The sequence below is a fragment of the Paroedura picta genome, chromosome 2, assembly GCF_049243985.1.
Source record: "Paroedura picta isolate Pp20150507F chromosome 2, Ppicta_v3.0, whole genome shotgun sequence".
Taxonomy (NCBI): domain Eukaryota; kingdom Metazoa; phylum Chordata; class Lepidosauria; order Squamata; family Gekkonidae; genus Paroedura; species Paroedura picta.
The window spans coordinates 15,255,007-15,277,608 of record NC_135370.1 but is presented as its reverse complement, the minus strand read 5'-3'; positions in this window follow the sequence as shown (position 1 = coordinate 15,277,608).

Genomic DNA, 22,602 nt, shown 5'->3' with positions numbered 1-22,602 from the left:
AAGTGTTAGACTTGTAAGAGAAAAATTTAAATGGTTGGGAAAGGCCATGGGATGTAGAAATATTTTTTTCACATTTTATTTCCGTTTAAAAACAGGTAAATCAATAGTGATTTTCGTATGGATAAGTACCCAGTGAACGGTTCGTTTAGCTTTATATATTGTTCCGGGTGGGCGTTGTTTTAGTTTTTCAGAAGTGTTAGACCTGTAAGAGAAAAATTTAAATGGTTGGGAAAGGCCATGGGATGTAGAAATATTTTTTTCACATTTTACTTCCTTGTAAAAACAGGAAAATCAATAGGGATTTTCGTACGGATATGTACCCAGTGAACGGTTCATTTAGCTTTATATATTGTTCCGGGTGGGCGTTGTATTGGTTTTTCGGAAGCGTTAGACCTGTAAGAGAAAAATTTAAATGGTTGGGAAAGGCCATGGGATGTAGAAATATTTTTTTCACATTTTATTTCCTTGTAAAAACAGGTAAATCAATAGGGTTTTTCGTACGGATAAGTGCCCAGTGAACGGTTCGTTTAGCTTTATATATTGTTCCGGGTGGGCGTTGTTTTGGATTTTCGGAAGTGTTAGACCTGTAAGAGAAAAATTTAAATGGTTGGAAAAGGCCATGGGATGTAGAAATATTTTTTTCACATTTTACTTCCTTGTAAAAACAGGAAAATCGATAGGGATTTTCGTACGGATAAGTACCCAGTGAACGGTTCGTTTATCTTAATATATTCTTCCGGGTGGGCGTTGTATTGGTTTTTCGGAAGTGTTAGACCTGTAAGAGAAAAATTTAAATGGTTGGGAAAGGCCATGGGATGTAGAAATATTTTTTTCACATTTACTTCTTTGTAAAAACAGGTAAATCAATAGGGTTTTTCGTACGGATAAGTGCCCAGTGAACGGTTCATATAGCTTTATATATTGTTCCGGGTGGGCGTTGTATTGTTTTTTCGGAAGTGTTAGACCTGTAAGAGAAAAATTTAAATGGTTGGGAAAGGCCATGGGATTTAGAAATATTTTTTCACATTTTACTTCCTTGTAAAAACAGGAAAATCGATAGGGATTTTCATACGGATAAGTACCCAGTGAACGGTTCGTTTATCTTTATATATTCTTCCGGGTGGGCGTTGTATTGGTTTTTCGGAAGTGTTAGACCTGTAAGAGAAAAATTTAAATGGTTGGGAAAGGCCATGGGATGTAGAAATATTTTTTTCACATTTTACTTCCTTGTAAAACAGGAAAATCGATAGGGATTTTGGGACGGATAAGTACCTAGTGAACGGTTCGTTTATCTTTATATATTCTTCCGGGTGGGCGTTGTATTGGATTTTCGGAAGTGTTAGACCTGTAAGAGAAAAATTTAAATGGTTGGGAAAGGCCATGGGATGTAGAAATATTTTTTTCACATTTACTTCCTTGTAAAAACAGGTAAATCAATAGGGTTTTTCGTACGGATAAGTACCCAGTGAACGGTTCGTTTAGCTTTATATATTGTTCCGGGTGGGCGTTGTATTGGTTTTTCGGAAGTGTTAGACCTGTAAGAGAAAAATTTAAATGGTTGGGAAAGGCCATGGGATGTAGAAATATTTTTTTCACATTTTATTTCCTTTTAAAAACAGGTAAATCAATAGGGATTTTCGTACGGATAAGTAGCTAGTGAACGGTTCCTTTATCTTTATATATTCTTCTGGGTGGGCGTTGTATTGGATTTTCGGAAGTGTTAGACCTGTAAGAGAAAAATTTAAATGGTTTGGAAAGGCCATGGGATGTAGAAATATTTTTTTCACATTTACTTCCTTGTAAAAACAGGTAAATCAATAGGGTTTTTCGTACGGATAAGTACCTAGTGAACGGTTCGTTTAGCTTTATATATTGTTCCGGGTGGGCGTTGTATTGGTTTTTCGGAAGTGTTAGACCTGTAAGAGAAAAATTTAAATGGTTGGGAAAGGCCATGGGATGTAGAAATATTTTTTTTCACATTTTATTTCCTTTTAAAAACAGGTAAATCAATAGGGATTTTCGTACGGATAAGTACCAAGTGAACGGTTCGTTTAGCTTTATATTTTGTTCAGGGTGGGCGTTGTATTGGTTTTTCGGAAGTGTTAGACCTGTAAGAGAAATATTTTAATGGTTGGGAAAGGCCATGGGATGTAGAAATATTTTTTTCACATTTTACTTCCTTGTAAAAACAGGAAAATCAATAGGGATTTTCGTACGGATATGTACCCAGTGAACGGTTCATTTAGCTTTATATATTGTTCCGGGTGGGCGTTGTATTGGTTTTTCGGAAGCGTTAGACCTGTAAGAGAAAAATTTAAATGGTTGGGAAAGGCCATGGGATGTAGAAATATTTTTTTCACATTTTATTTCCTTGTAAAAACAGGTAAATCAATAGGGTTTTTCGTACGGATAAGTACCCAGTGAACGGTTCGTTTAGCTTTATATATTGTTCCGGGTGGGCGTTGTTTTGGTTTTTCGGAAGTGTTAGACCTGTAAGAGAAAAATTTAAATGGTTGGAAAAGGCCATGGGATGTAGAAATATTTTTTTCACATTTTACTTCCTTGTAAAAACAGGAAAATCGATAGGGATTTTCGTACGGATAAGTACCCAGTGAACGGTTCGTTTATCTTAATATATTCTTCCGGGTGGGCGTTGTATTGGTTTTTCGGACGTGTTAGACCTGTAAGAGAAAAATTTAAATGGTTGGGAAAGGCCATTGGATGTAGAAATATTTTTTTCACATTTACTTCCTTGTAAAAACAGGTAAATCAATAGGGTTTTTCGTACGGATAAGTGCCCAGTGAACGGTTCATATAGCTTTATATATTGTTCCGGGTGGGCGTTGTATTGTTTTTTCAGAAGTGTTAGACCTGTAAGAGAAAAATTTAAATGGTTGCGAAAGGCCATGGGATTTAGAAATATTTTTTCACATTTTACTTCCTTGTAAAAACAGGAAAATCGATAGGGATTTTCATACGGATAAGTACCCAGTGAACGGTTCGTTTAGCTTTATATATTGTTCCGGGTGGGCGTTGTATTGTTTTTTCGGAAGTGTTAGACCTGTAAGAGAAAAATTTAAATGGTTGGAAAAGGCCATGGGATGTAGAAATATTTTTTTCACATTTTACTTCCTTGTAAAAACAGGAAAATCGATAGGGATTTTCGTACGGATAAGTACCCAGTGAACGGTTCGTTTATCTTAATATATTCTTCCGGGTGGGCGTTGTATTGGTTTTTCGGACGTGTTAGACCTGTAAGAGAAAAATTTAAATGGTTGGGAAAGGCCATTGGACGTAGAAATATTTTTTTCACATTTTACTTCCTTGTAAAAACAGGAAAATCAATAGGGATTTTCGTACGGATATGTACCCAGTGAACGGTTCATTTAGCGTTATATATTGTTCCGGGTGGGCGTTGTATTGGTTTTTCGGAAGCGTTAGACCTGTAAGAGAAAAATTTAAATGGTTGGGAAAGGCCATGGGATGTAGAAATATTTTTTTCACATTTTATTTCCTTGTAAAAACAGGTAAATCAATAGGGTTTTTCGTACGGATAAGTGCCCAGTGAACGGTTCGTTTAGCTTTATATATTGTTCCGGGTGGGCGTTGTTTTGGTTTTTCGGAAGTGTTAGACCTGTAAGAGAAAAATTTAAATGGTTGGGAAAGGCCATGGGATGTAGAAATATTTTTTTCACATTTTACTTCCTTGTAAAAACAGGAAAATCGATAGGGATTTTCGTACGGATAAGTACCCAGTGAACGGTTCGTTTAGCTTTATATATTGTTCCGGGTGGGCGTTGTATTGGTTTTTCGGAAGTGTTAGACCTGTAAGAGAAAAATTTAAATGGTTGGGAAACGCCATGGGACGTAGAAATATTTTTTTCACATTTTACTTCCTTGTAAAAACAGGAAAATCAATAGGGATTTTCGTACGGATATGTACCCAGTGAACGGTTCGTTTAGCGTTATATATTGTTCCGGGTGGGCGTTGTATTGGTTTTTCGGAAGCGTTAGACCTGTAAGAGAAAAATTTAAATGGTTGGGAAAGGCCATGGGATGTAGAAATATTTTTTTCACATTTTATTTCCTTGTAAAAACAGGTAAATCAATAGGGTTTTTCGTACGGATAAGTGCCCAGTGAACGGTTCGTTTAGCTTTATATATTGTTCCGGGTGGGCGTGGTATTTGTTTTTCGGAAGTGTTAGACCTGTAAGAGAAAAATTTAAATGGTTGGGAAAGGCCATGGGATGTAGAAATATTTTTTTCACATTTTACTTCCTTGTAAAAACAGGAAAATCAATAGGGATTTTCGTACGGATATGAACCCAGTGAACGGTTCATTTAGCTTTATATATTGTTCCGAGTGGGCGTTGTATTGGTTTTTCGGAAGCGTTAGACCTGTAAGAGAAAAATTTAAATGGTTGGGAAAGGCCATGGGATGTAGAAATATTTTTTTCACATTTTATTTCCTTGTAAAAACAGGTAAATCAATAGGGTTTTTCGTACGGATAAGTGCCCAGTGAACGGTTGTTTAGCTTTATATATTGTTCCAGGTGGGCGTTGTTTTGGTTTTTCGGAAGTGTTAGACCTGTAAGAGAAACATTTAAATGGTTGGAAAAGGCCATGGGATGTAGAAATATTTTTTTCACATTTTACTTCCTTGTAAAAACAGGAAAATTGATAGGGATTTTCGTACGGATAAGTACCCAGTGAACGGTTCGTTTATCTTAATATATTCTTCCGGGTGGGCGTTGTATTGGTTTTTCGGATGTGTTAGACCTGTAAGAGAAAAATTTAAATGGTTGGGAAAGGCCATGGGATGTAGAAATATTTTTTTCACATTTACTTCCTTGTAAAAACAGGTAAATCAATAGGGTTTTTTGTACGGATAAGTACCCAGTGAACGGTTCGTTTAGCTTTATATATTGTTCCGGGTGGGTGTTGTATTGGTTTTTTGGAAGTGTTAGACCTGTAAGAGAAAAATTTAAATGGTTGGGAAAGGCCATGAGATGTAGAATTATTTTTTTCACATTTTACTTCCTTGTAAAAACAGGAAAATCTATAGGGATTTTCGTACGGATATGTACCCAGTGAACGGTTCATTTAGCTTTATATATTGTTCCGGGTGGGCGTTGTATTGGTTTTTCGGAAGCGTTAGACCTGTAAGAGAAAAATTTAAATGGTTGGGAAAGGCAATGGGATGTAGAAATATTTTTTTCACATTTTATTTCCTTGTAAAAACAGGTAAATCAATAGGGTTTTTCGTACGGATAAGTGCCCAGTGAACGGTTCATATAGCTTTATATATTGTTCCGGGTGGGCGTTGTATTGTTTTTTCGGAAGTGTTAGACCTGTAAGAGAAAAATTTAAATGGTTGGGAAAGGCCATGGGATTTAGAAATATTTTTTCACATTTTACTTCCTTGTAAAAACAGGAAAATCGATAGGGATTTTCATACGGATAAGTACCCAGTGAACGGTTCGTTTATCTTTATATATTCTTCCGGGTGGGCGTTGTATTGGTTTTTCGGAAGTGTTAGACCTGTAAGAGAAAAATTTAAATGGTTGGGAAAGGCCATGGGATGTAGAAATATTTTTTTCACATTTTACTTCCTTGTAAAAACAGGAAAATCGATAGGGATTTTGGGATGGATAAGTACCTAGTGAACGGTTCGTTTATCTTTATATATTCTTCCGGGTGGGCGTTGTATTGGATTTTCGGAAGTGTTAGACCTGTAAGAGAAAAATTTAAATGGTTGGGAAAGGCCATGGGATGTAGAAATATTTTTTTCACATTTACTTCCTTGTAAAAACAGGTAAATCAATAGGGTTTTTCGTACGGATAAGTACCCAGTGAACGGTTCGTTTAGCTTTATATATTGTTCCGGGTGGGCGTGGTATTTGTTTTTCGGAAGTGTTAGACCTGTAAGAGAAAAATTTAAATGGTTGGGAAAGGCCATGGGATGTAGAAATATTTTTTTCACATTTTACTTCCTTGTAAAAACAGGAAAATCAATAGGGATTTTCGTACGGATATGTACCCAGTGAACGGTTCATTTAGCTTTATATATTGTTCCGGGTGGGCGTTGTATTGGTTTTTCGGAAGCGTTAGACCTGTAAGAGAAAAATTTAAATGGTTGGGAAAGGCCATGGGATGTAGAAATATTTTTTTCACATTTTATTTCCTTGTAAAAACAGGTAAATCAATAGGGTTTTTCGTACGGATAAGTGCCCAGTGAACGGTTCGTTTAGCTTTATATATTGTTCCGGGTGGGCGTTGTTTTGGTTTTTCGGAAGTGTTAGACCTGTAAGAGAAACATTTAAATGGTTGGAAAAGGCCATGGGATGTAGAAATATTTTTTTCACATTTTAATTCCTTGTAAAAACAGGAAAATCGATAGGGATTTTCGTACGGTTAAGTACCCAGTGAACGGTTCGTTTATCTTAATATATTCTTCCGGGTGGGCGTTGTATTGGTTTTTCGGAAGTGTTAGACCTGTAAGAGAAAAATTTAAATGGTTGGGAAAGGCCATGAGATGTAGAAATATTTTTTTCACATTTACTTCCTTGTAAAAACAGGTAAATCAATAGGGTTTTTCGTACGGATAAGTACCCAGTGAACCGTTCGTTTAGCTTTATATATTGTTCCGGGTGGGCGTTGTATTGGTTTTTCGGAAGTGTTAGACCTGTAAGAGAAAAATTTAAATGGTTGGGAAAGGCCATGGGATGTAGAAATATTTTTTTCACATTTTATTTCCTTGTAAAAACAGGTAAATCAATAGGGTTTTTCGTACGGATAAGTGCCCAGTGAACGGTTCAGATAGCTTTATATATTGTTCCGGGTGGGCGTTGTATTGTTTTTTCAGAAGTGTTAGACCTGTAAGAGAAAAATTTAAATGGTTGGGAAAGGCCATGGGATTTAGAAATATTTTTTCACATTTTACTTCCTTGTAAAAACAGGAAAATCGATAGGGATTTTCATACGGATAAGTACCCAGTGAACGTTTCGTTTATCTTTATATATTCTTCCAGGTGGGCGTTGTATTGGTTTTTCGGAAGTGTTAGACCTGTAAGAGAAAAATTTAAATGGTTGGAAAATGCCATGGGATGTAGAAATATTTTTTTCACATTTTACTTCCTTGTAAAAACAGGAAAATCGATAGGGATTTTCGGACGGATAAGTACCTAGTGAACGGTTCGTTTATCTTTATATATTCTTCCGGGTGGGCGTTGTATTGGATTTTCGGAAGTGTTAGACCTGTAAGAGAAAAATTTAAATGGTTGGGAAAGGCCATGGGATGTAGAAATATTTTTTTCACATTTACTTCCTTGTAAAAACAGGTAAATCAATAGGGTTTTTCGTACGGATAAGTACCCAGTGAACGGTTCGTTTAGCTTTATATATTGTTCCGGGTGGGCGTTGTATTGGTTTTTCGGAAGTGTTAGACCTGTAAGAGAAAAATTTAAATGGTTGGGAAAGGCCATGGGATGTAGAAATATTTTTTTCACATTTTATTTCCTTTTAAAAACAGGTAAATCAATAGGGATTTTCGTACGGATAAGTACCCAGTGAACGGTTCGTTTAGCTTTATATATTGTTCCGGGTGGGCGTGGTATTTGTTTTTCGGAAGTGTTAGACCTGTAAGAGAAGAATTTAAATGGTTGGGAAAGGCCATGGGATGTAGAAATATTTTTTTCACATTTTATTTCCTTGTAAAAACAGGTAAATCAATAGGGTTTTTCGTACGGATAAGTGCCCAGTAAACGGTTCGTTTAGCTTTATATATTGTTCCGGGTGGGCATTGTTTTGGTTTTTCGGAAGTGTTAGACCTGTAAGAGAAAAATTTAAATGGTTGGGAAAGGCCATGGGATGTAGAAATATTTTTTACACATTTTATTTCCTTGTAAAAACAGGTAAATCAATAGGGTTTTCCGTACGGATAAGTGCCCAGTGAACGGTTCGTTTAGCTTTATATATTGTTCCGGGTGGGCGTTGTATTGGTTTTTCGGAAGTGTTAGACCTGTAAGAGAAAAATTTAAATGGTTGGGAAAGGCCATGAGATATAGAAATATTTTTTTTCACATTTTATTTCCGTTTAAAAACAGGTAAATCAATAGTGATTTTCGTACGGATAAGTACCCAGTGAACGGTTCGTTTAGCTTTATATATTGTTCCGGGTGGGCGTTGTATTGGTTTTTCGGAAGTGTTAGACCTGTAAGAGAAAAATTTAAATGGTTGGGAAAGGCCATGGGATGTAGAAATATTTTTTTCACATTTTACTTCCTTGTAAAAACAGGAAAATCGATAGGGATTTTCGGACGGATAAGTACCTAGTGAACGGTTTGTTTATCTTTATATATTCTTCCGGGTGGGCGTTGTATTGGATTTTCGGAAGTGTTAGACCTGTAAGAGAAAAATTTAAATGGTTGGGAAAGGCCATGGGATGTAGAAATATTTTTTTCACATTTACTTCCTTGTAAAAACAGGTAAATCAATAGGGATTTTCGTCCGGATATGTACCCAGTGAACGGTTCGTTTAGCTTTATATATTGTTCCGGGTGGGCGTTGTATTGGTTTTTCGGATGTGTTAGACCTGTCAGAGAAGAATTTAAATGGTTGGGAAAGGCCATGGGATGTAGAAATATTTTTTTCACATTTTATTTCCTTGTAAAAACAGGTAAATCAATAGGGTTTTTCGTACGGATAAGTGCCCAGTGAACGTTCGTTTAGCTTTATATATAGTTCCGGGTGGGCATTGTTTTGGTTTTTCGGAAGTGTTAGACCTGTAAGAGAAAAATTTAAATGGTTGGGAAAGGCCATGGGATGTAGAAATATTTTTTTCACATTTTATTTCCTTGTAAAAACAGGTAAATCAATAGGGTTTTTCGTACGGATAAGTTTCCAGTGAACGGTTCGTTTAGCTTTATATATTGTTCCGGGTGGGCATTGATTTGGTTTTTCGGAAGTGTTAGACCTGTAAGAGAAAAATTTAAATGGTTGGGAAAGGCCATGGGATATAGAAATATTTTTTTCACATTTTACTTCCTTGTAAAAACAGGAAAATCGATAGGGATTTTCGGACGGATATGTACCTAGTGAACGGTTCGTTTATCTTTATATATTGTTCGGGGTGGGCGTTGTTTTGGTTTTTCAGAAGTGTTAGACCTGTAAGAGAAAAATTTAAATGGTTGGGAAAGGCCATGGGATGTAGAAATATTTTTTTCACATTTTACTTCCTTGTAAAAACAGGAAAATCGATAGGGATTTTCGTACGGATATGTACCCAGTGAACGGTTCATTTAGCTTTATATATTGTTCCGGGTGGGCGTTGTATTGGTTTTTCGGAAGCGTTAGACCTGTAAGAGAAAAATTTAAATGGTTGGGAAAGGCCATGGGATTTAGAAATATTTTTTTCACATTTTATTTCCTTGTAAAAACAGGTAAATCAATAGGGTTTTTCGTACGGATTAGTGCCCAGTGAACGGTTCGTTTAGCTTTATATATTGTTCCGGGTGGGCGTTGTTTTGGTTTTTCGGAAGTGTTAGACCTGTAAGAGAAAAATTTAAATGGTTGGGAAAGGCCATGGGATGTAGAAATATTTTTTTCACATTTTATTTCCTTTTAAAAACAGGTAAATCAATAGGGATTTTCGTACGGATAAGTACCCAGTGAACGGTTCGTTTAGCTTTATATATTGTTCCGGGTGGGCGTTGTACTGGTTTTTCGGAAGCGTTAGACCTGTAAGAGAAAAATTTAAATGGCTGGGAAAGGCAATGGGATGTAGAAATATTTTTTTCACATTTTATTTCCTTGTAAAAACAGGTAAATCAATAGGGTTTTTCGTACGGATAAGTGCCCAGTGAACGGTTCATATAGCTTTATATATTGTTCCGGGTGGGCGTTGTATTGTTTTTTCGGAAGTGTTAGACCTGTAAGAGAAAAATTTAAATGGTTGGGAAAGGCCATGGGATTTAGAAATATTTTTTCACATTTTACTTCCTTGTAAAAACAGGAAAATCGATAGGGATTTTCGTACGGATAAGTACCCAGTGAACGGTTCGTTTAGCTTTATATATTGTTCCGGGTGGGCGTTGTATTGGTTTTTCGGAAGTGTTAGACCTGTAAGAGAAAAATTTAAATGGTTGGGAAACGCCATGGGACGTAGAAATATTTTTTTCACATTTTACTTCCTTGTAAAAACAGGAAAATCAATAGGGATTTTCGTACGGATATGTACCCAGTGAACGGTTCATTTAGCGTTATATATTGTTCCGGGTGGGCGTTGTATTGGTTTTTCGGAAGCGTTAGACCTGTAAGAGAAAAATTTAAATGGTTGGGAAAGGCCATGGGATGTAGAAATATTTTTTTCACATTTTATTTCCTTGTAAAAACAGGTAAATCAATAGGGTTTTTCGTACGGATAAGTGCCCAGTGAACGGTTCGTTTAGCTTTATATATTGTTCCGGGTGGGCGTTGTTTTGGTTTTTCAGAAGTGTTAGACCTGTAAGAGAAAAATTTAAATGGTTGGAAAAGGCCATGGGATGTAGAAATATTTTTTTCACATTTTACTTCCTTGTAAAAACAGGAAAATCGATAGGGATTTTCGTACGGATAAGTGCCCAGTGAACGGTTCGTTTAGCTTTATATATTGTTCCGGGTGGGCGTTGTTTTGGTTTTTCGGAAGTGTTAGACCTGTAAGAGAAAAATTTAAATGGCTGGGAAAGGCAATGGGATGTAGAAATATTTTTTTCACATTTTATTTCCTTGTAAAAACAGGTAAATCAATAGGGTTTTTCGTACGGATAAGTTTCCAGTGAACGGTTCGTTTAGCTTTATATATTGTTCCGGGTGGGCATTGATTTGGTTTTTCGGAAGTGTTAGACCTGTAAGAGAAAAATTTAAATGGTTGGGAAAGGCCATGGGATATAGAAATATTTTTTTCACATTTTACTTCCTTGTAAAAACAGGAAAATCGATAGGGATTTTCGGACGGATATGTACCTAGTGAACGGTTCGTTTATCTTTATATATTGTTCGGGGTGGGCGTTGTTTTGGTTTTTCAGAAGTGTTAGACCTGTAAGAGAAAAATTTAAATGGTTGGGAAAGGCCATGGGATGTAGAAATATTTTTTTCACATTTTACTTCCTTGTAAAAACAGGAAAATCGATAGGGATTTTCGTACGGATATGTACCCAGTGAACGGTTCATTTAGCTTTATATATTGTTCCGGGTGGGCGTTGTATTGGTTTTTCGGAAGCGTTAGACCTGTAAGAGAAAAATTTAAATGGTTGGGAAAGGCCATGGGATTTAGAAATATTTTTTTCACATTTTATTTCCTTGTAAAAACAGGTAAATCAATAGGGTTTTTCGTACGGATTAGTGCCCAGTGAACGGTTCGTTTAGCTTTATATATTGTTCCGGGTGGGCGTTGTTTTGGTTTTTCGGAAGTGTTAGACCTGTAAGAGAAAAATTTAAATGGTTGGGAAAGGCCATGGGATGTAGAAATATTTTTTTCACATTTTATTTCCTTTTAAAAACAGGTAAATCAATAGGGATTTTCGTACGGATAAGTACCCAGTGAACGGTTCGTTTAGCTTTATATATTGTTCCGGGTGGGCGTTGTACTGGTTTTTCGGAAGCGTTAGACCTGTAAGAGAAAAATTTAAATGGCTGGGAAAGGCAATGGGATGTAGAAATATTTTTTTCACATTTTATTTCCTTGTAAAAACAGGTAAATCAATAGGGTTTTTCGTACGGATAAGTGCCCAGTGAACGGTTCATATAGCTTTATATATTGTTCCGGGTGGGCGTTGTATTGTTTTTTCGGAAGTGTTAGACCTGTAAGAGAAAAATTTAAATGGTTGGGAAAGGCCATGGGATTTAGAAATATTTTTTCACATTTTACTTCCTTGTAAAAACAGGAAAATCGATAGGGATTTTCGTACGGATAAGTACCCAGTGAACGGTTCGTTTAGCTTTATATATTGTTCCGGGTGGGCGTTGTATTGGTTTTTCGGAAGTGTTAGACCTGTAAGAGAAAAATTTAAATGGTTGGGAAACGCCATGGGACGTAGAAATATTTTTTTCACATTTTACTTCCTTGTAAAAACAGGAAAATCAATAGGGATTTTCGTACGGATATGTACCCAGTGAACGGTTCATTTAGCGTTATATATTGTTCCGGGTGGGCGTTGTATTGGTTTTTCGGAAGCGTTAGACCTGTAAGAGAAAAATTTAAATGGTTGGGAAAGGCCATGGGATGTAGAAATATTTTTTTCACATTTTATTTCCTTGTAAAAACAGGTAAATCAATAGGGTTTTTCGTACGGATAAGTGCCCAGTGAACGGTTCGTTTAGCTTTATATATTGTTCCGGGTGGGCGTTGTTTTGGTTTTTCAGAAGTGTTAGACCTGTAAGAGAAAAATTTAAATGGTTGGAAAAGGCCATGGGATGTAGAAATATTTTTTTCACATTTTACTTCCTTGTAAAAACAGGAAAATCGATAGGGATTTTCGTACGGATAAGTGCCCAGTGAACGGTTCGTTTAGCTTTATATATTGTTCCGGGTGGGCGTTGTTTTGGTTTTTCGGAAGTGTTAGACCTGTAAGAGAAAAATTTAAATGGCTGGGAAAGGCAATGGGATGTAGAAATATTTTTTTCACATTTTATTTCCTTGTAAAAACAGGTAAATCAATAGGGTTTTTCGTACGGATAAGTGCCCAGTGAACGGTTCATATAGCTTTATATATTGTTCCGGGTGGGCGTTGTATTGTTTTTTCGGAAGTGTTAGACCTGTAAGAGAAAAATTTAAATGGTTGGGAAAGGCCATGGGATTTAGAAATATTTTTTCACATTTTACTTCCTTGTAAAAACAGGAAAATCGATAGGGATTTTCGTACGGATAAGTACCCAGTGAACGGTTCGTTTAGCTTTATATATTGTTCCGGGTGGGCGTTGTATTGGTTTTTCGGAAGTGTTAGACCTGTAAGAGAAAAATTTAAATGGTTGGGAAACGCCATGGGACGTAGAAATATTTTTTTCACATTTTACTTCCTTGTAAAAACAGGAAAATCAATAGGGATTTTCGTACGGATATGTACCCAGTGAACGGTTCATTTAGCTTTATATATTGTTCCGGGTGGGCGTTGTATTGGTTTTTCGGAAGCGTTAGACCTGTAAGAGAAAAATTTAAATGGTTGGGAAAGGCCATGGGATGTAGAAATATTTTTTTCACATTTTATTTCCTTGTAAAAACAGGTAAATCAATAGGGTTTTTCGTACGGATAAGTGCCCAGTGAACGGTTCGTTTAGCTTTATATATTGTTCCGGGTGGGCGTTGTTTTGGTTTTTCAGAAGTGTTAGACCTGTAAGAGAAAAATTTAAATGGTTGGAAAAGGCCATGGGATGTAGAAATATTTTTTTCACATTTTACTTCCTTGTAAAAACAGGAAAATCGATAGGGATTTTCGTACGGATAAGTGCCCAGTGAACGGTTCGTTTAGCTTTATATATTGTTCCGGGTGGGCGTTGTTTTGGTTTTTCGGAAGTGTTAGACCTGTAAGAGAAAAATTTAAATGGCTGGGAAAGGCAATGGGATGTAGAAATATTTTTTTCACATTTTATTTCCTTGTAAAAACAGGTAAATCAATAGGGTTTTTCGTACGGATAAGTGCCCAGTGAACGGTTCATATAGCTTTATATATTGTTCCGGGTGGGCGTTGTATTGTTTTTTCGGAAGTGTTAGACCTGTAAGAGAAAAATTTAAATGGTTGGGAAAGGCCATGGGATTTAGAAATATTTTTTCACATTTTACTTCCTTGTAAAAACAGGAAAATCGATAGGGATTTTCGTACGGATAAGTACCCAGTGAACGGTTCGTTTAGCTTTATATATTGTTCCGGGTGGGCGTTGTATTGGTTTTTCGGAAGTGTTAGACCTGTAAGAGAAAAATTTAAATGGTTGGGAAACGCCATGGGACGTAGAAATATTTTTTTCACATTTTACTTCCTTGTAAAAACAGGAAAATCAATAGGGATTTTCGTACGGATATGTACCCAGTGAACGGTTCATTTAGCTTTATATATTGTTCCGGGTGGGCGTTGTATTGGTTTTTCGGAAGCGTTAGACCTGTAAGAGAAAAATTTAAATGGTTGGGAAAGGCCATGGGATGTAGAAATATTTTTTTCACATTTTATTTCCTTGTAAAAACAGGTAAATCAATAGGGTTTTTCGTACGGATAAGTGCCCAGTGAACGGTTCGTTTAGCTTTATATATTGTTCCGGGTGGGCGTTGTTTTGGTTTTTCGGAAGTGTTAGACCTGTAAGAGAAAAATTTAAATGGTTGGAAAAGGCCATGGGATGTAGAAATATTTTTTTCACATTTTACTTCCTTGTAAAAACAGGAAAATCGATAGGGATTTTCGTACGGATAAGTACCCAGTGAACGGTTCGTTTATCTTAATATATTCTTCCGGGTGGGCGTTGTATTGGTTTTTCGGAAGTGTTAGACCTGTAAGAGAAAAATTTAAATGGTTGGGAAAGGCCATGGGATGTAGAAATATTTTTTTCACATTTACTTCCTTGTAAAAACAGGTAAATCAATAGGGTTTTTCGTACGGATAAGTACCCAGTGAACCGTTCGTTTAGCTTTATATATTGTTCCGGGTGGGCGTTGTATTGGTTTTTCGGAAGTGTTAGACCTGTAAGAGAAAAATTTAAATGGTTGGGAAAGGCCATGGGATGTAGAAATATTTTTTTCACATTTTATTTCCTTTTAAAAACAGGTAAATCAATAGGGATTTTCGTACGGATAAGTACCCAGTGAACGGTTCGTTTAGCTTTATATATTGTTCCGGGTGGGCGTTGTATTGGTTTTTTGGAAGTGTTAGACCTGTAAGAGAAAAATTTAAATGGTTGGGAAAGGCCATGGGATGTAGAATTATTTATTTCACATTTTATTTCCTTGTAAAAACAGGAAAATCTATAGGGATTTTCGTACGGATATGTACCCAGTGAACGGTTCATTTAGCTTTATATATTGTTCCGGGTGGGCGTTGTATTGGTTTTTCGGAAGCGTTAGACCTGTAAGAGAAAATTTTAAATGGCTGGGAAAGGCAATGGGATGTAGAAATATTTTTTTCACATTTTATTTCCTTGTAAAAACAGGTAAATCAATAGGGTTTTTCGTACGGATAAGTGCCCAGTGAACGGTTCATATAGCTTTATATATTGTTCCGGGTGGGCGTTGTATTGTTTTTTCAGAAGTGTTAGACCTGTAAGAGAAAAATTTAAATGGTTGGGAAAGGCCATGGGATTTAGAAATATTTTTTCACATTTTACTTCCTTGTAAAAACAGGAAAATCGATAGGGATTTTCATACGGATAAGTACCCAGTGAACGGTTCGTTTATCTTTATATATTCTTCCGGGTGGGCGTTGTATTGGTTTTTCGGAAGTGTTAGACCTGTAAGAGAAAAATTTAAATGGTTGGGAAAGGCCATGGGATGTAGAAATATTTTTTTCACATTTTACTTCCTTGTAAAAACAGGAAAATCGATAGGGATTTTCGGACGGATAAGTACCTAGTGAACGGTTCGTTTATCTTTATATATTCTTCCGGGTGGGCGTTGTATTGGATTTTCGGAAGTGTTAGACCTGTAAGAGAAAAATTTAAATGGTTGGGAAAGGCCATGGGATGTAGAAATATTTTTTTCACATTTACTTCCTTGTAAAAACAGGTAAATCAATAGGGTTTTTCGTACGGATAAGTACCCAGTGAACGGTTCGTTTAGCTTTATATATTGTTCCGGGTGGGCGTTGTATTGGTTTTTCGGAAGTGTTAGACCTGTAAGAGAAAAATTTAAATGGTTGGGAAAGGCCATGGGATGTAGAAATATTTTTTTCACATTTTATTTCCTTTTAAAAACAGGTATATCAATAGGGATTTTCGTACGGATAAGTACCCAGTGAACGGTTCGTTTAGCTTTATATATTGTTCCGGGTGGGAGTGGTATTTGTTTTTCGGAAGTGTTAGACCTGTAAGAGAAAAATTTAAATGGTTGGGAAAGGCCATGGGATGTAGAAATATTTTTTTCACATTTTACTTCCTTGTAAAAACAGGAAAATCAATAGGGATTTTCGTACGGATATGTACCCAGTGAACGGTTCGTTTAGCTTTATATATTGTTCCGGGTGGGCGTTGTATTGGTTTTTCGGATGTGTTAGACCTGTAAGAGAAGAATTTAAATGGTTGGGAAAGGCCATGGGATGTAGAAATATTTTTTTCACATTTTATTTCCTTGTAAAAACAGGTAAATCAATAGGGTTTTTCGTACGGATAAGTGCCCAGTGAACGGTTCGTTTAGCTTTATATATTGTTCCGGGTGGGCATTGTTTTGGTTTTTCAGAAGTGTTAGACTTGTAAGAGAAAAATTTAAATGGTTGGGAAAGGCCATGGGATGTAGAAATATTTTTTTCACATTTTATTTCTTTGTAAAAACAGGTAAATCAATAGGGTTTTTCGTACGGATAAGTGCCCAGTGAACGGTTCGTTTAGCTTTATATATTGTTCCGGGTGGGCGTTGTTTTGGTTTTTCGGAAGTGTTAGACCTGTAAGAGAAAAATTTAAATGGTTGGGAAAGGCCATGGGATGTAGAAATATTTTTTTCACATTTTATTTCCTTGTAAAATCAGGTAAATCAATAGGGATTTTCGTACGGATAAGTACCCAGTGAACGGTCCGTTTAGCTTTATATATTGTTCCGGGTGGGCGTTGTATTGGTTTTTCAGAAGTGTTAGACCTGTAAGAGAAAAATTTAAATGGTTGGGAAAGGCCATGGCATGTAGAAATATTTTTTTCACATTTTATTTCCTTTTAAAAACAGGTAAATCAATAGGGATTTTCGTACGGATAAGTACCCAGTGAACGGTTCGTTTAGCTTTATATATTGTTCCGGGTGGGCGTTGTATTGGTTTTTTGGAAGTGTTAGACCTGTAAGAGAAAAATTTAAATGGTTGGGAAAGGCCATGGGATGTAGAAATATTTTTTTCACATTTTATTTCCTTGTAAAAACAGGTAAATCAATAGGGTTTTTCGTACGGATAAGTGCCCAGTGAACGGTTCGTTTAGCTTTATATATTGTTCCGGCTGGGCGTTGTATTGGTTTTTCGGAAGTGTTAGACCTGTAAGAGAAAAATTTAAATGGTTGGGAAAGGCCATGGGATGTAGAAATATTTTTTCACATTTTACTTCCTTGTAAAAACAGGAAAATCGATAGGGATTTTCATACGGATAAGTACCCAGTGAAGGGTTCGTTTATCTTTATATATTCTTCCGGGTGGGCGTTGTATTGGTTTTTCGGAAGTGTTAGACCTGTAAGAGAAAAATTTAAATGGTTGGGAAAGGCCATGGGATGTAGAAATATTTTTTTCACATTTACTTCCTTGCAAAAACAGGTAAATCAATAGGGTTTTTCGTACGGATAAGTACCCAGTGAACCGTTCGTTTAGCTTTATATATTGTTCCAAGTGGGCGTTGTATTGTTTTTTCGGAAGTGTTAGACCTGTAAGAGAAAAATTTAAATGGTTGGGAAAGGCCATGGGATGTAGAAATATTTTTTTCACATTTTACTTCCTTGTAAAAATAGGTAAATCGATAGGGATTTTCGGACGGATAAGTACCTAGTGAAAGGTTCGTTTATCTTTATATATTGTTCGGGGTGGGCGTTGTATTGGATTTTCGGAAGTGTTAGACCTGTAAGAGAAAAATTTAAATGGTTGGGAAAGGCCATGGGATGTAGAAATATTTTTTTCACATTTACTTCCTTGAAAAAACAGGTAAATCAATAGGGTTTTTCGTACGGATAAGTACCCAGTGAACGGTTAGTTTAGCTTTATATATTGTTCCGGGTGGGCGTTGTATTGGGTTTTGGGAAGTGTTAGACCTGTAAGAGAAAAATTTAAATGGTTGGGAAAGGCCATGGGATGTAGAAATATTTTTTTCACATTTTATTTCCTTGTAAAAACAGGTAAATCAATAGGGTTTTTCGTACGGATAAGTGCCCAGTGAACGGTTCGTTTAGCTTTATATATTGTTCCGGGTGGGCGTTGTTTTGGTTTTTCGGAAGTGTTAGACCTGTAAGAGAAAAATTTAAATGGTTGGAAAAGGCCATGGGATGTAGAAATATTTTTTCACATTTTATTTCCTTGTAAAAACAGGAAAATCGATAGGGATTTTCGTACGCATAAGTACCCAGTGAACGGTTCGTTTATCTTAATATATTCTTCCGGGTGGGCGTTGTATTGGTTTTTCGGAAGTGTTAGACCTGTAAGAGAAATATTTAAATGGTTGGGAAAGGCCATGGGATGTAGAAATATTTTTTTCACATTTACTTCCTTGTACAAACAGGTAAATCAATAGGGTTTTTCGTACGGATAAGTACCCAGTGAACCGTTCGTTTAGCTTTATATATTCTTCCGGGTGGGCGTTGTATTGGTTTTTCGGAAGTGTTAGACCTGTAAGAGAAAAATTTAAATGGTTGGGAAAGGCCATGGGATGTAGAAATATTTTTTTCACATTTTATTTCCTTTTAAAAATAGGTAAATCAATAGGGATTTTCGTACGGATAAGTACTCAGTGAACGGTTCGTTTAGCTTTATATATTGTTCCGGGTGGGCGTTGTATTGGTTTTTTGGAAGTGTTAGACCTGTAAGAGAAAAATTTAAATGGTTGGGAAAGGCCATGGGATGTAGAATTATTTTTTTCACATTTTACTTCCTTGTAAAAACAGGAAAATCAATAGGGATTTTCGTACGGATATGTACCCAGTGAACGGTTCATTTAGCTTTATATATTGTTCCGGGTGGGCGTTGTATTGGTTTTTCGGAAGCGTTAGACCTGTAAGAGAAAAATTTAAATGGTTGGGAAAGGCCATGGGATGTAGAAATATTTTTTTCACATTTTATTTCCTTGTAAAAACAGGTAAATCAATAGGGTTTTTCGTACGGATAAGTGCCCAGTGAACGGTTCATATAGCTTTATATATTGTTCCGGGTGGGCGTTGTATTGTTTTTTCGGAAGTGTTAGACCTGTAAGAGAAAAATTTAAATGGTTGGGAAAGGCCATGGGATGTAGAAATATTTTTTCACATTTTACTTCCTTGTAAAAACAGGAAAATCGATAGGGATTTTCATACGGATAAGTACCCAGTGAACGGTTCGTTTATCTTTATATATTCTTCAAGGTGGGCGTTGTATTGGTTTTTCGGAAGTGTTAGACCTGTAAGAGAAAAATTTAAATGGTTGGGAAAGGCCATGGGATGTAGAAATATTTTTTTCACATTTTATTTCCTTGTAAAAACAGGTAAATCAATAGGGTTTTTCGTACGGATAAGTGCCCAGTGAATGGTTAGTTTAGCTTTATATATTGTTCCGGGTGGGCGTTGTTTTGGTTTTTCGGAAGTGTTAGACCTGTAAGAAAAAAATTTAAATGGTTGGGAAAGGCCATGGGATGTAGAAATATTTGTTTCACATTTTATTTCCTTGTAAAAACAGGTACATCAATAGGGTTTTTCGTACGGATAAGTGCCCAGTGAACGGTTTGTTTAGCTTTATACATTGTTCCGGGTGGGCGTTGTATTGTTTTTTCGGAAGTGTTAGACCTGTAAGAGAAAAATTTAAATGGTTGGGAAAGGCCATGGGATGTAGAAATATTTTTTTCACATTTACTTCCTTGTAAAAACAGGAAAATCGATAGGGATTTTCATACGGGTAAGTACCAAGTGAACGGTTCGTTTATCTTTATATATTCTTCCGGGTGGGTGTTGTATTGGTTTTTCGGAAGTGTTAGACCTGTAAGAGAAAAATTTAAATGGTTGGGAAAGGCCATGGGATGTAGAAATATTTTTTTCACATTTTATTTCCGTTTAATAACAGGTAAATCAATAGTGATTTTCGTACGGATAAGTACCCAGTGAACGGTTCATTTAGCTTTATATATTATTCCGGGTGGGCGTTGTATTGGTTTTTCGCAAGTGTTAGACCTGTAAGAGAAAAATTTAAATGGTTGGGAAAGACCATGGGATGTAGAAATATTTTTTTCACATTTTATTTCCTTTTAAAAACAGGTAAATCAATAGGGATTTTCGTACGGATAAGTACCCAGTGAACGGTTCGTTTAGCTTTATATATTGTTCCGGGTGGGCGTTGTATTGGTTTTTCGGAAGTGTTAGACCTGTAAGAGAAAAATTTAAATGGTTGGGAAAGGCCATGGGATGTAGAAATATTTTTTTCACATTTTATTTCCTTGTAAAAACAGGTAAATCAATAGGGTTTTTCGTACGGATAAGTGCCCAGTGAACGGTCTGTTTAGCTTTATACATTGTTCCGGGTGGGCGTTGTATTGTTTTTTCGGAAGTGTTAGTCCTGTAAGAGAAAAATTTAAATGGTTGGGAAAGGCCATGGGATGTAGAAATATTTTTTTCACATTTTATTTCCTTTTAAAAACAGGTAAATCAATAGGGATTTTCGTACGGATAAGTACCCAGTGAACGGTTCGTTTAGCTTTATATATTGTTCCGGGTGGGCGTTGTATTGGTTTTTTGGAAGTGTTAGACCTGTAAGAGAAAAATTTAAATGGTTGGGAAAGGCCATGGGATGTAGAAATATTTTTTTCACATTTTATTTCCTTGTAAAAACAGGTAAATCAATAGGGTTTTTCGTACGGATAAGTGCCCAGTGAACGGTTCGTTTAGCTTTATATATTGTTCCGGCTGGGCGTTGTATTGGTTTTTCGGAAGTGTTAGACCTGTAAGAGAAAAATTTAAATGGTTGGGAAAGGCCATGGGATGTAGAAATATTTTTTCACATTTTACTTCCTTGTAAAAACAGGAAAATCGATAGGGATTTTCATACGGATAAGTACCCAGTGAAGGGTTCGTTTATCTTTATATATTCTTCCGGGTGGGCGTTGTATTGGTTTTTCGGAAGTGTTAGACCTGTAAGAGAAAAATTTAAATGGTTGGGAAAGGCCATGGGATGTAGAAATATTTTTTTCACATTTACTTCCTTGCAAAAACAGGTAAATCAATAGGGTTTTTCGTACGGATAAGTACCCAGTGAACCGTTCGTTTAGCTTTATATATTGTTCCAGGTGGGCGTTGTATTGTTTTTTCGGAAGTGTTAGACCTGTAAGAGAAAAATTTAAATGGTTGGGAAAGGCCATGGGATGTAGAAATATTTTTTTCACATTTTACTTCCTTGTAAAAACAGGTAAATCGATAGGGATTTTCGGACGGATAAGTACCTAGTGAAAGGTTCGTTTATCTTTATATATTGTTCGGGGTGGGCGTTGTATTGGATTCTCGGAAGTGTTAGACCTGTAAGAGAAAAATTTAAATGGTTGGGAAAGGCCATGGGATGTAGAAATATTTTTTTCACATTTACTTCCTTGAAAAAACAGGTAAATCAATAGGGTTTTTCGTACGGATAAGTACCCAGTGAACGGTTCGTTTAGCTTTATATATTGTTCCGGGTGGGCGTTGTATTGGGTTTTGGGAAGTGTTAGACCTGTAAGAGAAAAATTTGAATGGTTGGGAAAGGCCATGGGATCTAGAAATATTTTTTTCACATTTTATTTCCTTTTAAAAACAGGTAAATCTATAGGGATTTTCGTACGGAAAAGTACCCAGTGAACGGTTCGTTTAGCTTTATATATTGTTCCGGGTGGGCGTTGTTTTTTTGAAAGTGTTAGACCTGTAACATAAACATTTAAATGGTTGGGAAAGGCCATGGGATGTAGAAATATTTTTTTCACATTTACTTCCTTGTAAAAACAGGTAAATCAATAGGGTTTTTCGTACGGATAAGTACCCAGTGAACGGTTCGTTTAGCTTTATATATTGTTCCGGGTGGGCGTTGTATTGGTTTTTCAGAAGTGTTAGACCTGTAAGAGAAAAATTTAAATGGTTGGGAAAGGCCATGGGATGTAGAAATATTTTTTTCACATTTTATTTCCTTTTAAAAACAGGTAAATCAATAGGGATTTTCGTAAGGATAAGTACCCAGTGAACGGTTCGTTTAGCTTTATATATTGTTCCGGGTGGGCGTTGTATTGGTTTTTTGGAAGTGTTAGACCTGTAAGAGAAAAATTTAAATGGTTGGGAAAGGCCATGGGATGTAGAAATATTTTTTTCACATTTTTCTTCCTTATAAAAACAGGAAAATCAATAGGGATTTTCGTACGGATATGTACCCAGTGAACGGTTCGTTTAGCTTTATATATTGTTCTGGGTGGGCGTTGTATTGGTTTTTCGGAAGCGTTAGACCTGTAAGAAAAAAATTTAAATGGTTGGGAAAGGCCATGGGATGTAGAAATATTTTTTCACATTTTATTTCCTTGTAAAAACAGGTAAATCAATAGGGTTTTTCGTACGGATAAGTGCCCAGTGAACGGTTTGTTTAGCTTTATACATTGTTCCGGGTGGGCGTTGTATTGTTTTTTCGGAAGTGTTAGACCTGTAAGAGAAAAATTTAAATGGTTGGGAAAGGCCATGGGATGTAGAAATATTTTTTTCACATTTTACTTCCTTGTAAAAACAGGAAAATC